At 35.0% G+C, this 14,339-nt stretch overlaps 2 protein-coding genes across 3 annotated transcripts in view; one reads left to right on the top strand and one right to left on the bottom strand.

The window, feature by feature from the left end:
• The window catches only part of LOC150102411 (uncharacterized), a 415,154-nt gene that overhangs the window by 384,189 nt on the left and 16,626 nt on the right, over positions 1 to 14,339 (bottom strand). The window lies entirely within an intron of this gene.
• LOC150102410 (trans-L-3-hydroxyproline dehydratase-like) overlaps positions 4,936 to 14,339 on the top strand; it is a 106,880-nt gene continuing 97,476 nt past the window's right edge. Inside the window, exon 1 of one of the 2 annotated variants that reach the window (XM_090399766.1) lies at positions 4,936 to 5,059. The gene's annotated coding sequence lies outside the window, so the exon portion shown is untranslated. The remainder of the gene's footprint in view (positions 5,060 to 14,339) is intronic. The other variant, XM_090399767.1, reaches the window with a different exon arrangement.

Raw genomic sequence — 14,339 nt, 5'->3', positions numbered from 1 at the left:
ATTTCTTGTATTAATTAATGATATAAAAAATTTTCTTGATGAAAAGGAGATATTTATCCACAGTTGACTGATAAAAGATGGTTGTTACACTTATCATTTTTAGTAGATTTTTGTATGAAATTAAGCAATTTAAATTTAGAGTTACAAGGTGGAGATAAAAATTTAATTGACATGTTAAGTTCAATAAAAACTTTCCAACAATACTTACTTTTATTAAAGAAAAATATAAATGACTGCGAATTTAGACATCTCCCATATTTATTAAAACTTTTTGAACAAAATCAAGAAATGCTTCACTATGATTTAAAAGAATTTATTTGTGAAATAGAATTAGTTGAGGAAGAAATAAACTCAAGATTTAAAGATTTTAATAAAACTGAAATGATTGTATCTTTTATCAATAATCCATTTCAAGAAATCTTGAACATCACAGAAATTTCAAATAAAATTAGTGACTGTTTGATATAAACCAAGCTGAAGTAGAAATTGAGATAATAAACATTCAGAATAGTTTACATTTAAACCAATAAACAATGAAGTCATTTGGGAGTATGCACATGAATAATTCCCAATATTAACTGATATTGCGCGAAAAATTCTGTCGTGTTTCGGATCGACATACTTGTCAGAATCCGCTTTTTCAAATATGACCGTCATAAAAATTCAATTAAGAAACCAAATGACAACTCGGTGGATGTGGCGTTTGCACACCATGGTGCCTGACCGCATAAAGGAAGACTTCTTGGTTTCGAATCTAGTCGGCGACTAGAAGAAATTTTTCGAAGCCTTTTTTCAACCAGTACCAGCGTTAGTCGATCTCTGGCATGGGCAAGCGGGGTTTTTCGTTCCGCAAACTCAAGAAAATAGACCGTAGAACCCACATTATTTCAGACAATAAATACGAGTGTTAGGGTTAGTCACCACAAGATGGCGGCACCTGTTGAGCCGTCTCTCTTCACTGCATGCCACTTAATTAGTGATAGCCTTGGGCCAGCTATCTCTGATTGGGTACCAGTGGAGATTGAACTGCCACTCAGTCTCCAAAAGTTAGATAGGGCTAAAAACGGCCTCGCCTACTCTCTATATACGGGAATAAAGAGGCGTTAGCTGATTTTTTTTTTTAATTACAAATGATCATTTGGATGATTGTCTGTGATTGGCCACTTCTTCATATCAACTTGACTATGAAAATATTGCGAGGTCCAAACAATGCCAAATTTCACATTAACTTTTTTTTTTAATCAACCAGCATTTCCTGTAACTTGTGAGATTGTAATCAATCTGTTGTTTTTTCTAACTTTGGTTTTCCAAAATAGAGAAATAAATATTTTATTCCAACATATATATATATATTTTTTGTTGTATTAAAATAATTAAAAGTGATAAATAAATTTTTAAATACACAAATAAGGTTTTTAGTTGTTTATTTGTGCGTAATCATGTATCAGGTTGGGGGAACGTGATCGCCGAATAACTTATATATAAGAGAGTAGATTGCCAAATAACTTTTTATAGAAAAGTAGCTCACGTAGTAAAAAAAGTTTGAACGCCACTGCCCTAGAGTTAGAACAAATAGGATAGGAAAGAAATGGATGTGGGCTTATTAAACAAGAGATTAATAAATAAATAAAAAATTTTAAAAAGATGATTTGGAAGGAATACCATGTACATAAGGATGAAGCAAGTTATGAAAAGTATGAGGAGTAGGCCAGAAGAGTTATAACTATTATATGGGAAGCTAGGTATGAAAAGAAACTGGCTTTACAAGTTAAAAGTAAGTCAAAAGAATTCCATTGTTATGCTGCAAGTAAAAGAAATGGTACATTTCTGTTACTTGCAACAGAAATGGTTCAAAAAAAAAAAAAAAAAAAAGGTACAAGCAAATGGTATGCAAGTCAAAGATGGAGAAGAGATTGTTCAACTGAATGCTCATTTTGTTAAAAAAATAACCAGGCACATGCAACATTGAGCTCACTGCCACCTCTTCACTGTATGAGGCCTTTGACTAACTGAGGGTGTTGGTGAATAAGGATCAGAACAGAATTTGGCAATAAGGTCTGATGGGATATTGGCACAGATGCTAAAAGAGTTTTCAGATGACCTGATTACTTTTATAAGGCTATATAAACTGAGTCTTAGAACAGGGAAGATTCCATAGGAGTGGAAAGAATGTATGATAATGCAATTACATAAAAGCAGTGCAGAGAGTGATATATCTAGCTATCAATGTAAGAGCATCACTGAAGTGCTGGTAAAGATTCTGGAAAAGTTGGGAGCTTGCATACTGAGTTGATATTGACTTTGCAATTAACAACATGGGTTTACTAAGGGAGGGTAATGTTTGAGCAAACTGGTTTACATTTTATAATAATGTCACCATTTTCTAAGGCTTTTGACAGAATATGGCATAATAATTTTTATAAACTGGAGGATATGAGATTTTATAAAGTATTATTGTGGATAAGAGGATGACTGAGAATGAATACAGTCAAGGGGATGAGAGAGTTAGATTTTTCTCTCTTAGAGAAATAAAGAGCAGCCTTTGGAAGTGAGGAATGCAGATAGTGTGAATGAATTCAAGAAAACTTGTAACAACTAATGCAGGTGATATGTGACCTCCTTTGGTGAGGCTCTGATTCTCTGGAGGTCTTAATGATAATAATAACATTGAACCACTGTTTTGGTGTTCTAATAACATACAGTTAATGTTTTAAATATTTCTATATTAGATTTACAGCAATTTTTGTCTGTTAATTAACCACCCAAATGGCCATATAGACAAAAATATCTGGGGATGTTAGTGAATAAGGACCTGAAATTTCAGGGACATTTTGCTAAAATTGTGACGAGAGCATAGCACATTGTGGGAATGATGCAGAACACTGACATGTAAGAATAAAGTTGTTATGATTCTATTGTATAAAGCTTTGATATATTCTCCATATGGAGTACTATGCACAGATTTGGTCACCAGGTTTTCAAAAGGATGAAGAGATGTTGGAACAGGTTCAGAGACGATTGACTAATGTGGTTTCTGGTCTCTGGAATGTAGAGTGTGAAGGTAGATTGAGGGAATGCAAATTGCAGAGTCAAGTGAATAGAAAGATGGAAGGGGGGGGGGCATGATCAAGACAAATAAATTGTTAGGGGTTATTACCAGAATAATGTTAATCAGATTTTTCATAGAATGGGTGGAGACAGGGAGAACAAGAGACCATTCTTGGAAGCTGTATAAGGAGGATGTGAGCAAGGGAGTGAATAGTAGGTTTTGTACCTGGAGAGTTGTGGGATCATTGCCTGAAAGTGTGGAGACAGTGAATGCATTAAAGTCAAGGAATGATAAGATGTATGTATGATGGATACCTCCCATGATGAGTCATTGACTCAATGAAGGTTTATTAATAATAATAATAATAAATATATTCTTTGTATCCATATGATTTCTGCAACATCCAAAGCACTTCACACCCATGTAATTATGGAAGTATATACATATCAAGGCTGGTACGGTGGTTAACAGAGTCAAATGCTTGTTTGAAATCAACAACGCAGCAATAGAGGTCAATGTCTTTAAACTAGGATATTTCTGCAATTCTGCAGATCAATAATAGATCTATTTTTTTTCATAAATTCAGCTTGTTCTTCTCATGGATTGTACCTATATTCTGTTCATTTGATTTTGAAGAATTCTAATAAAAAAATTTATATATGTGATAGCAAAGCATTATTAATCAGTAATTCTTGCATTATTATCTGTTACCTTTCTTGTGAACCAATTATTTACTATTTAGCCAGTCATTTGGATCACATTGAAATAAAGTACTTTGATAAATAATGGTCAATCATTTTTGTAGCTCCATATTTAAACAGCTCTGAAGAGATACTGGCAATTTCTAGCATATTATTAAGCTTTATTTGGTTAATTGCTCTATTTACTTCTATTTCCAATATTTCTGGTGCCTTTTTTTTTTATCTTTCAGAGTGGTGTGAAATGAAAAAATTGACGCATGAATTATAAAAGGTTGGCCACCCCTGATTTATATGAAGGCATGTTTTCATCAAGTGATAATATAAGAACGGTAATACGGTAAAATTGCAATGAATATATTTTTGCCTTGAAACCAGTAATTGAAAAAATTAAAAAATATAAACATAGATGGATGGAACACGTTCAAAGAATGAAAACAGAAAGATTACCAAAACAAGCCTTAAAGTACAAGCCATTAGGAAAAAGAAAACCAGGACGTCCTCTTAAACGATTCAACGATGACTTCGAAAAAAGTATATCATAACTAACAAATTGGAAGGAAATACCTACAGAGTAGTACGAATGGTGCAGTATCAGGTGAAGGGCATCCTCGAATGTGGTAGGATTTTGTTGATTGGTTATAGGAGGGAAGTGTCTTTTGTAAACAAGTACCAACAGAAAGTGTTCCCTCTTTCATTTCTCCTATTTATACCGAACTTGCCCATGACATCTGCTTTGCCTTCGGAGCAATGCCCAACTATAATAAAAACTGTAAAAGTTAAAAAAAAGTATAATAGAAACTATAATGTCCAACTATAAAAATAATAGAATGAAATGCTAGTAAAGAACCAATCCTATATCTCATGAAATTATTAACTTAACCCTTAACTGTTCTAGTATACATCGTATGAGACAATAATCCGATGCCGCGTACCAGAAAATATCGCATCAAATAATTTAGCATTGCTGCTAATACCTAGTATTAGTTAGGGATAAAAAATCAATTACATAATTAGCATGCGGTTGATTGTTAGCCTACATAGTGCACTTTCATACTTCCAAATTTCAAAAACTAGCATGTATGGCGCCCAAGTTTTTATGTGTAATATTCCAGTTGTGACGTCACTTCCGGAGGCGGAGTGCGGACGATGACATAGTGACAATTCACGCAGAGAGAGCTGCTCCCTGCATAGACTGCCATATAAACTATCCGGCCTTTAGCTTAGAAAGAATGCAGTGTTTCCAAAGTTTGATATTTCAAAAACTAGTGCAGTGAGCCAAGTTTGCAAATTGTTCTATAATATTCCAAAGGTAAGGAATTGCTTGATATGTACGTTTTGAAACTTTCGGCTTACTTATCCTCTTCGTGTCCCATAAAACTTAAAACCAAGATTCGTCTTCTCCAGTTATCTCAGTTTTCTGCAACTAATTCTGCTGCTCTCCCACCCAGCTGTCCTTTCTTTTCACATCAATTCTCGGATAGTTAGTTTAGGCTTTTTCAAATTGCTCCTCTGACCGTTCTCAGTATATACATGTCCTATTCATTTCCATCTGTGTATTTATTTCACTGCTAATACTTTTTTTTTCTTGTTGCTCAGTCCATGTATATTACATCATTTGTTATACGTTGAGGATAAAATATTTTTTAATATTTTTCCAAGCACTAGTTAATTTAGCTTCCTATTTTTTGTCAGTTTCCATGTTTCCGATCCACGTTGAAGAGCTTTGTTTTGGTTTTATTATAATATTTGGATTTGCAAAGGTTTTCACTTTTCTGAAAACACTCATACTAGGAATAAGTGAGCTGAGATGAAGCGGAATTAGACACTTTTGAAGTAGCGAGTTATTTATTAAAGTGACCAGGCAGCAAAAAAAAAAAAAAAAAAAAATGAAGTAATAGTCCTCAATAGGAAATGGGGACGAAGAAAAGTAATCAACTCGGGTTAGTTTTGACTTAATCTATTGTTAAGTCAAAACTTAACAATAGAACTTCAACACGGACTGTAGCTACAGTTCAAAGCTAACTGATTTTATAATAGTCGTTTTATAGTGATACGATGTTTCATATAGTGTTTACCTGAAGAAGTCGGACAATCCGATGAAACATGTTGCGTTTTGAATAAATTTAATTGCTATTCTAGTCTCGGTTATAGTCAGTATATATAAATATGAACATATCCCAGTACCGAGTTAATACTACAAATCGCTATATATATATATATATATATATATATATATATATATATATATAAAGTATTTTTACCTTGGGTATAAATATGTTAAATGTTAAAGATACCAAGCAATTTTAAACCTGGTTTTACTCCATTTCCCAAGTAAGCAAACTATATATATATATATATATATATATATATATATATGTGTGTATATATATATATATATATATATATATATATATATATATGTGGCGATCAGCTTTTACTCGGTTGTTATACATTTCAAAAAAAATAGATTTAATGACTCCAAGACCGAGATAACATATAAAGATTTTAATGATAAATACTAATGACTTCATATCGCTTGCCTTAGTATGTATCCCATAAGTTAAAGCAACCCCCCCCTTTTTTTTTTCAGGCGTGTATAATGCAATGCATAATGGGAAGGGCACTACCCAGACCGGTTTCGACCTTTATTGAGGTCTCTTCAGTGGGAGCCAGACCCGGAGAGATACCAAGGTTGAAGTAATGCAGAAGTCATATATATATATATATATATATATATATATATATATATCATTTCCAAGTAGACAAAAGGTGCTTGACCTTCTTAATAAAAAATCTCTGGATAAGAGAAAGATGTAGAAAGTTTGCAACAGATTTCCTCAGCTGTATGATATAATTTGAAGAAATTTAATGACTGAAAGACAAGGGCTAAAAAAATAGAAAAACAATTTGTTATTTGAATGCATAGTTGGTTTCATCTTCTTAGAAAACTTCGTCATGTACATAACATGAAAATAAAAATACAAAAAAAATATATTACAAGAGAATAACAGCTATAAATTAAATTGCAAACGGATTTCCGACATTTGAAGGCCTTTTGGATGCCATAGTATTGTTGAGCACATTCACAGGGGCATGATCTCGCCTACTCCAAAGTAGGATAGCTGAGGAGTGACGATCATAGAGGTTATAGCTAAAGTTAGTGTTAAGGTGGACCGGATTAAATAAAATTTCTGCTGGTTCAATAATTCTTCCCTCAAGCTCATTAACATCTAAAAATGTTTTCTGATTTATTCCAGATGGCTGGATGAGTGACAGAAACTTCATTGTCAAGGTTAGCAAAACTAAACACGTGATTAGATAAAGCAATAGCTTTATCTAATCACGTGTTTAGTTTTGCTAACTTTGCTAGTTCTTCCATAGGCTGTTTTCTTGAAATGTATATTTTTTGTATTTCTATTTTTAAGTTATACACCCAATAAAGTCTAAGAAGACGAAACTAGGTGTGCATTCAAGTAATAAAAAAATCAGCTAACTCCTTTTATTCCCTCATATAGAATCCTATTATTTCCTTATAGAGTGGGCAAGGCCTTTTAACCCTATCTAGGTTTTGAAGACTGAGTGGGCAGTTTAGTCTACACCTCTAGCCAATCAGAGATAGCTGACCAAGACTCAGTAATTATAAGCGATAACTGATTAAGAGATGGGCAAACAAGTGCTGCCATCTCTTAGTACCTAACCCTAGCAGGATATGTTATTGTCTAAAATTATTTTGGTTTAACTGTCGATATTCTTATTCTTCCAGAAGAGTAAACCGACTTGCCCGTGCCAGAGATGGATTAACTCGGGAACCGGTCTAAGAAACGCTTAGGAAAAGTTTAATAAATTCTTAAACTTTTTCTACGTGTAAATATTTAAAAATTTAAATTTTTAAATGCTTACGAAAAGTTTCTCTCATTCAACCAATTTGGGTAATTAATACCTGGCCCATTTTACTTGCACTTGGTCTTAAATAAATTAGTGATATCTTGTGAAAAATGTAAGCGAGCTGCTGAATAAAAAATAAATAAATAAATAAAGTAGTGGGTAAGCCAGGAGACCAGCTTCAATTTAAAAGCAGCTACTTGGTTAACATTATTGTTTTGCCTGATTGGAATGTAGACGTTCCTCTGAAATTTGAGGAACACCATATAGCAGCAATAGCAACAAGAATATTACAATTTGTTACCAATAATCTTATTAAAATTGCTGTTTCAATTCTATTAAATGCTCGCATTGCCTCATGCATTATTAAATCCTACTGAAAACAAAAACAGCATTGGAATAAATAAAAAGCCTGTGTAGTTCAGTGGATGTGGCATTTGCACGCCACGGCGCTTGGCCGCACAAAGGAAGACTTAGAAATTTTTCTAAGCCTTTTTTGGACCGGTTCCCGAGTTAGTCGATCTCTGGCACGGGCAAGCGGGTTTTTTATACCGGAAACTCTGGTTTTTCGTCCCGTAAACTCAAGAAAATCGACCATAGAACCCACATTATTTCAGACATTAAATACGAATGTTAGGGACCACGCGATGGCACTTGTTGAGCCGTCACTCTTCACTGCGTGCTGCTTAATTAACGATAGCCTTGGGCCAGCTATCTCTGATTGGGTACCAGTGAAGATTGAACTGCCCACTCAGTCTCCAAAAGTTAGATAGGGCTAAAAACGGCCTCGCCTACTCCCTATATATACGGGAATAAATAAATAAAAAAAAGCTTTAGCTGATTTTTTTTTTTTTTTTTTTAGTTATAATTTGCTAGCCAATCAGTTCTCCAACTAACAGGCTGTGGGTTCCACAATAAGCATGGGCATTGGCAACTGTTTTCAGGTGGTAGATGAATTTTGCTTCCTGGTTTGATATTTCAACTCCACTTATTGAAGGGTTCTAGTGACTTGAAAAAGTTCTATATTTGATGTCTAGAGCAAAGTTTCAAGATTATGTACCCTTATTCTCATTCTTCGAACTGTAGTAAATGCCAGTACACTATACAGGTTTATAGCATTTTGCTAGTGGATTCACATACATCTGTATATCTAATTTATATAGTCAAAAATATTCTTTAAACAAGAAATATTAAAATGGCAGTTGACATCACCCATAAATGGATGCAGTTTGCAATTAAAGTGTTTGATATCATTGAAATCCATTTAGCTTTTCACATAGTTATTAGCAAACAATAATAAATTAATTATTTATTTTTATGTAAACCCACTTTGCTGACAAGCCACAACTAGTTTCAGACTTCCCCGGAAAGTACGAGTAATATTCCTTTCGTTTTAACATTGATTACAACCATCAAAAAATGCTTAAATCCCACTGTGGCATGGAAGTTTTGAGAATTATTTAAATGGCAGATGAATTTCGTCACCCAGTGTGAGGTCAAAGACCTGAAGTGGCTTGAACATTTTCCATCTTTGGTCTCCAGAATAATCTAGGAATTCTAGATGATTTAATCCTTAGGTACTAATATACCATATAATCTAATACTAGTATACCATATAGCTTTGCAACCTTTCATGAGTGGATTTACATTGAAAAAGATAATGCTTGATAAATGACTAACAGTTTACTGTGCTTTTTTTCATTAAAACCAATAATTACAGAAATATGATTTTTAAAATATTTTAATCAGCTTTATCATTTTAATATTGATTTTGAAAACTTACCCGAATTAGAATTATCCGTGTCTGACCATTTCTTCCCATTCAGAGTCCAGAAATGAGGTCCTAGTATAAACTTCATTACAAATAATAACTTGTTAAAATAACAGAAATATCAGTTTGTTAAATTGATGTAAATTTCAAAACTGATCTTTAATGTTATTGTTCTGTATAATTTTCATGATTATCAAATACATAAAATTCTGTATAATTTTCTAATGCTTTTTTCATTCCTCAAAGAGTAGATGGCCTTCTTCTAATCGTAATGCTTTTGGAAATTCGTAGGCATCCAGTATAGATAAGTACTGGTACTTCTTCTTTCACTACACGTTATTCCCGCTTCCTATGCAAGGTCCGCGTGTTATTTAGATGCGACTTCTTGTTAGTACCACTCCCAACCGACCTGTCGTCTAGCCTGCCGCTGGGGGGAATATATTTTACTGTAGAAGCGTATGTTCACGGGGCCGGTTTGTCTGCTTGCAGGCTATGCCTGAGGAAGATTCTCAAGCTCCTCACCTCCCCGACGGGAACCAAACCCGGGGAGGTGAGGTTAGTTGAACACACGAATATAAATAAGTATTTGTACTGGTACTACAAGTACTTATTTATACTCGTGTGTGTACATAATTAGATAAAATTAAATGTGTGTGTGTGCGCAGTTGATTTTACCGAATTGTGGAATTAAAAACTTATGTTTCTTCATGAGAAATGGCCTGGGTTTATTGGCCCAGAGATCGACAAACTCAGGAATCAATTTAAGAAAGGAAGCAAGAAAAAAATTGAAAGACTTTCTAAGTATCAGAATAGAACCTCTAATGGTCTGTGTCTCTCTTCTGTAGACCTAACAGTATGAAAGTTACTATATGGCTATGGTGGCTACAAATACGCGAACTCCTTTTTTTTTTTTTTTTTAGTTTTGAAGGCGAATATGAATAAATGAAATAATCTTATCAGGCTGCCCATTTTAAGAAAATCTTGCAATAAATAGTATCGAATCATTTTAGTTCCAGAAGATAATGTTCAATCCCTTCATTTTTATTATGCAGTGAATATCAACAAAACTGGACCAACTTAATTTTCAGAAAATATGCATCTTATGTATGTTCTGAAAATAAATGTAAGCCATAAGATTATTTGACAATCATGCAAAATTCGAAGTTGTGTACACAAAAAAACAAAAACAGTCTTGTTGAACAAGAATTTGAAATCATGAGTTTCAGAGACCTAGCATTTGATATAGAATATAAATCAAGACTTTTTTAGTCTTGATTTATATCAAGACATTTTGCAGTGTAAATCAGTGGAAGTGACATTTGCATCTTCAGCACTAGGCCGCCCGGAATACACTTCAGTTCAAGTCTAGTCGCCGATTGGACGAACTTTTTTTAAGCCTTCCTTCGACCGATTCCCGAGTTAGTCAATCTCTGGCACACGCAAGCGGGTTTTTTCTCTCAGAAACTGAGGGTTTTTCATCCGTGAACTCAAGAAAATCAACCGTAGAACCCACATTAATTCAGACAGTAACATCCTGTTAGGATTAGGTACCCCATGATGACAGCACTTGCTTGCCAGTCTCGTCATCTGTGGTAGCTTATAATTAGTAATAATCACGGGCCAGCTATCTCTGATTGGCTAGCGGTGGAGAACTGCCCACTCAGTCTCAAAAAGCTAGATAGGGTTAACAAGCCTCGCTTACTTCCTATAAGAGAATAACAAGGCACTAGCTGATATATTTATTCATAACACCTTTTTTATGCTTCGACCGGATGTAGGTGAGGCCGTTTTAGCCCTATCTAATTTTTGGAGGCTGAGGGGACAGTTGATTCTCCACCAGTAGCCAATCAGAGATAGCCAACCCAAAACGATTACTAATTATAAATATATCTGGTGAAAAGACGGCTGACAAATGCCGCTGTTTCGTGGTCCCTAATTCCAACAACATAAATTTGTTGTTTGGAATAATGTAGGTTTTGTAATCGATGTTCCTGAGTTTATGTAACGAAAAAACCCCTACTTTCAAGAATAGAAAAAAGCCATGCTTGTTATCAATAAAATCAAAAACCAGTCGAAGACAGGCTTAGGAAAAAGTTTCTTTAATTGGCCCCTAGAATTGATTTCGGGTCTTCCTTTGGGTGCCCTAGTGCCGTGGATGCAAATCTGATTTCCATGAACTACTTAGGCTCCATAAGAAAGCATCGCCGGAAAATAAATAGAAATGGCAGAAATACATATCAACATTAGTTCTGCAAAATGTTCTTTCTCTTGCTGACAAAATAAATTATATTTGCTAAGAAATTATATGCTTGTTTAATTCTTTAGCTAAGTGTAGGCAAACATAGTTTGTGAATGAAATATATTCACGCCCAGAGTACCTGTATCTGGAGACCGAAAAAGACCGAAATTGACTTCACATCAATTCACTCAGTATCCTATAATGCAGAGTACACCTCCTATTGGACGTTCATAATGCTAACAGACGATGCCCCAACAAATGTCAAAATTGGTTTGGGTAGTGACACTCTCGTAATTCCTAGCATTATGCCCATTATGCAAGGTGTGGTTTGCAATATGGGATACTAAACAATTGATGGCATGTCATCACCCTCTATATTCAAGTAATTGGTCATGAGGATACTCCATCACTACCCTGCTTCTCTGCTTTTGCCATAAAGTACCCATACCGGTCACTGAATTAGAAACCTTTATGCTGATATAAATAAACATCCCTTACGCAGCTTATATGCAAAATACTTCATCACATCGTGTTCTAGGCAACTATTTAGGAATACTGCTGGTCAGTAATCGCCAACAGTGTTGATTATAATCAGAAAAACTAGTGATCTTTCGAAGTTGGATAAACTGCTTATTATGGGTGCCTCTTATGGCTATAGCCGTGATTTTGAAAACAGCAGAGCTGACTGGTTTCTCAAAAGGTGAGATATCCCGGATGTTTAATCAGTGGAAAAAATAACTCGTGTTGCTTCTCTAAGAAGCATAACTTTGGTCCTAAGACAGTCTGTCAGGAATGATATCGCCATGATCTGAGGAGGCGTGTACGGACAAACAGAACTTCCTGTGTGCAGCAATTGACCGAAGCATTTCATGAAAGCTGTTCCCAGTCCATATCTCACTGAACTATGCACATGGAATTGAAGAGGATCAGTAATGGAAGTCACGTGCTTATACGGAAACCACTGATTTCTGTGAAGAACCCAAGGTTCGTCTACATTGGTTTCAGGAACACCGTAACTGGATACCGGAAAAAGATTCCGATGAGTCACACTACACCAAGTTATGTACCAATGGTAGGCTGGGAGTTTGGTGAGAACCTCATTAAACAATGATCCCACTGCCTTGTTAACACAACTCAAGTTTCTGAAGGTGGTGTCATGGTTTGGTGAATGTTCTGTTATTACAGAACGAGTCACCTGATAATTCTGGAAGGTGTCCTCCAAGGAATATCTGAACATTATTGCCGATCAAGTCCATCCTGAAATGTTGACTTTATTCAGCAGGTGACGGTTGTTAAATGGAAGACAATGCTACTGTCGTCGTGCAAGAATTGTTCTGCAGTGATATGATGGGAATTTCTTCTGTCTTCCTTGACTACCACAAAGCCCAAATCTGAACCCGTTTGAGAATGTATGTGACACGACATGCTAGAACAATAAATTTGGGAGCAAAGTCCTCTTCCGTCAAATCTGAGTTAATTAAATGACTGTCTGGTAGACGTAGATGCAAGCCAACAACTTGTGGAATCTATGACGGACTGCAAATGTGCTGTAATTCCAGCTAAAGGAGGTCCAGTACGGCATGAAATAAACGTTTTTAATTCAGTGGCTGGGAACCTCCATGGAATCCTAAGACTCATTTCGGGAGTTCCAATCTATCCACACAATTTATCATCCCTCTCCTTGAACCATTTAACAAAACACTCAACTGACTGGCAACCTATTCCACTCATTCACAACTCTCCAAACAAAAAATCGTCCTCATACCACTGCTAACCACACCTTTATTCAACTTCCAGGGATGACCCCTTGTTGCGGTCCTTCTAGCCAAGTGCTGAAACATTTCCCCTGCATCTATCCTATAAAACCCTTTATGCAACTTAAATGTTTTTATCATATCCCCTCTTTTTTTCCTATCAACCAACTTCTGCAATCCACACTCTCAATCTATCTTATCTTCATAGGGAACATTCTACAGGCCGTTCACCATCTTGGTCACTCGTCTCTGAATCCTGTCCACCGCTTCCTCATTTTCAAGAAACCCATGGGAACAGACTTGAGCACACTAATCCAGATGTGGGCGCATATTATGGCCTTATAAAGAGGAATAACCACTTCATTATCTCGATGTGTTAACGTGTTCTTTTATGGGCTACCTTAGCAACCATAGTGATATGTCCTCTAAACTTTAACTCTGCCTACCACCACCTCTAAATCTCTAGCTTCATCTATATTCTACAGTACCATCAACGTGATAGACGGCTTGTAATCTGTTTTCCCCCAAATTCCTAACTTTCCATTTCTCCACATTAACTTAGCACTCGTTATCTTTTGCTCATACTGAGAATTCATTTAAATCGTCCTGCAAGCTCCACATCTCCGTGTGTGTATTAAGCATGAATATTATTTCTTGGAAGATATAAATATTGGTGTTATTGGAACAAAAAAGTAAAAAGCAGATCAGATCTTTCTAAATAACAACTATAAGACACAATGATATTAAGCTTCTGTGTTGTGAATTATTTATAATATATACAGTGTGAGCCATGAAGAATAAATTTAGAAAAAAATTGTTTAATTATCTAGTTTTCTATGCTGTTTAGTGTACATCATCAGCATTAAATTATAAATTTGAAAAACTTATACTTACAAATTGATTTCTAAAATAGTGACTTCCATAGATAGAACTGTTGAATTAA

Source organism: Typopeltis vanoorti, chromosome 10 (assembly GCF_054136105.1).
Source record: "Typopeltis vanoorti isolate ZY-2024b chromosome 10, IOZ_Tvanoo_1.0, whole genome shotgun sequence".
NCBI classification, from domain to species: Eukaryota; Metazoa; Arthropoda; class Arachnida; order Uropygi; family Thelyphonidae; genus Typopeltis; species Typopeltis vanoorti.
Note: the sequence above shows the minus strand (reverse complement) of the source record. Positions and strands in the feature narration are given on the sequence as shown.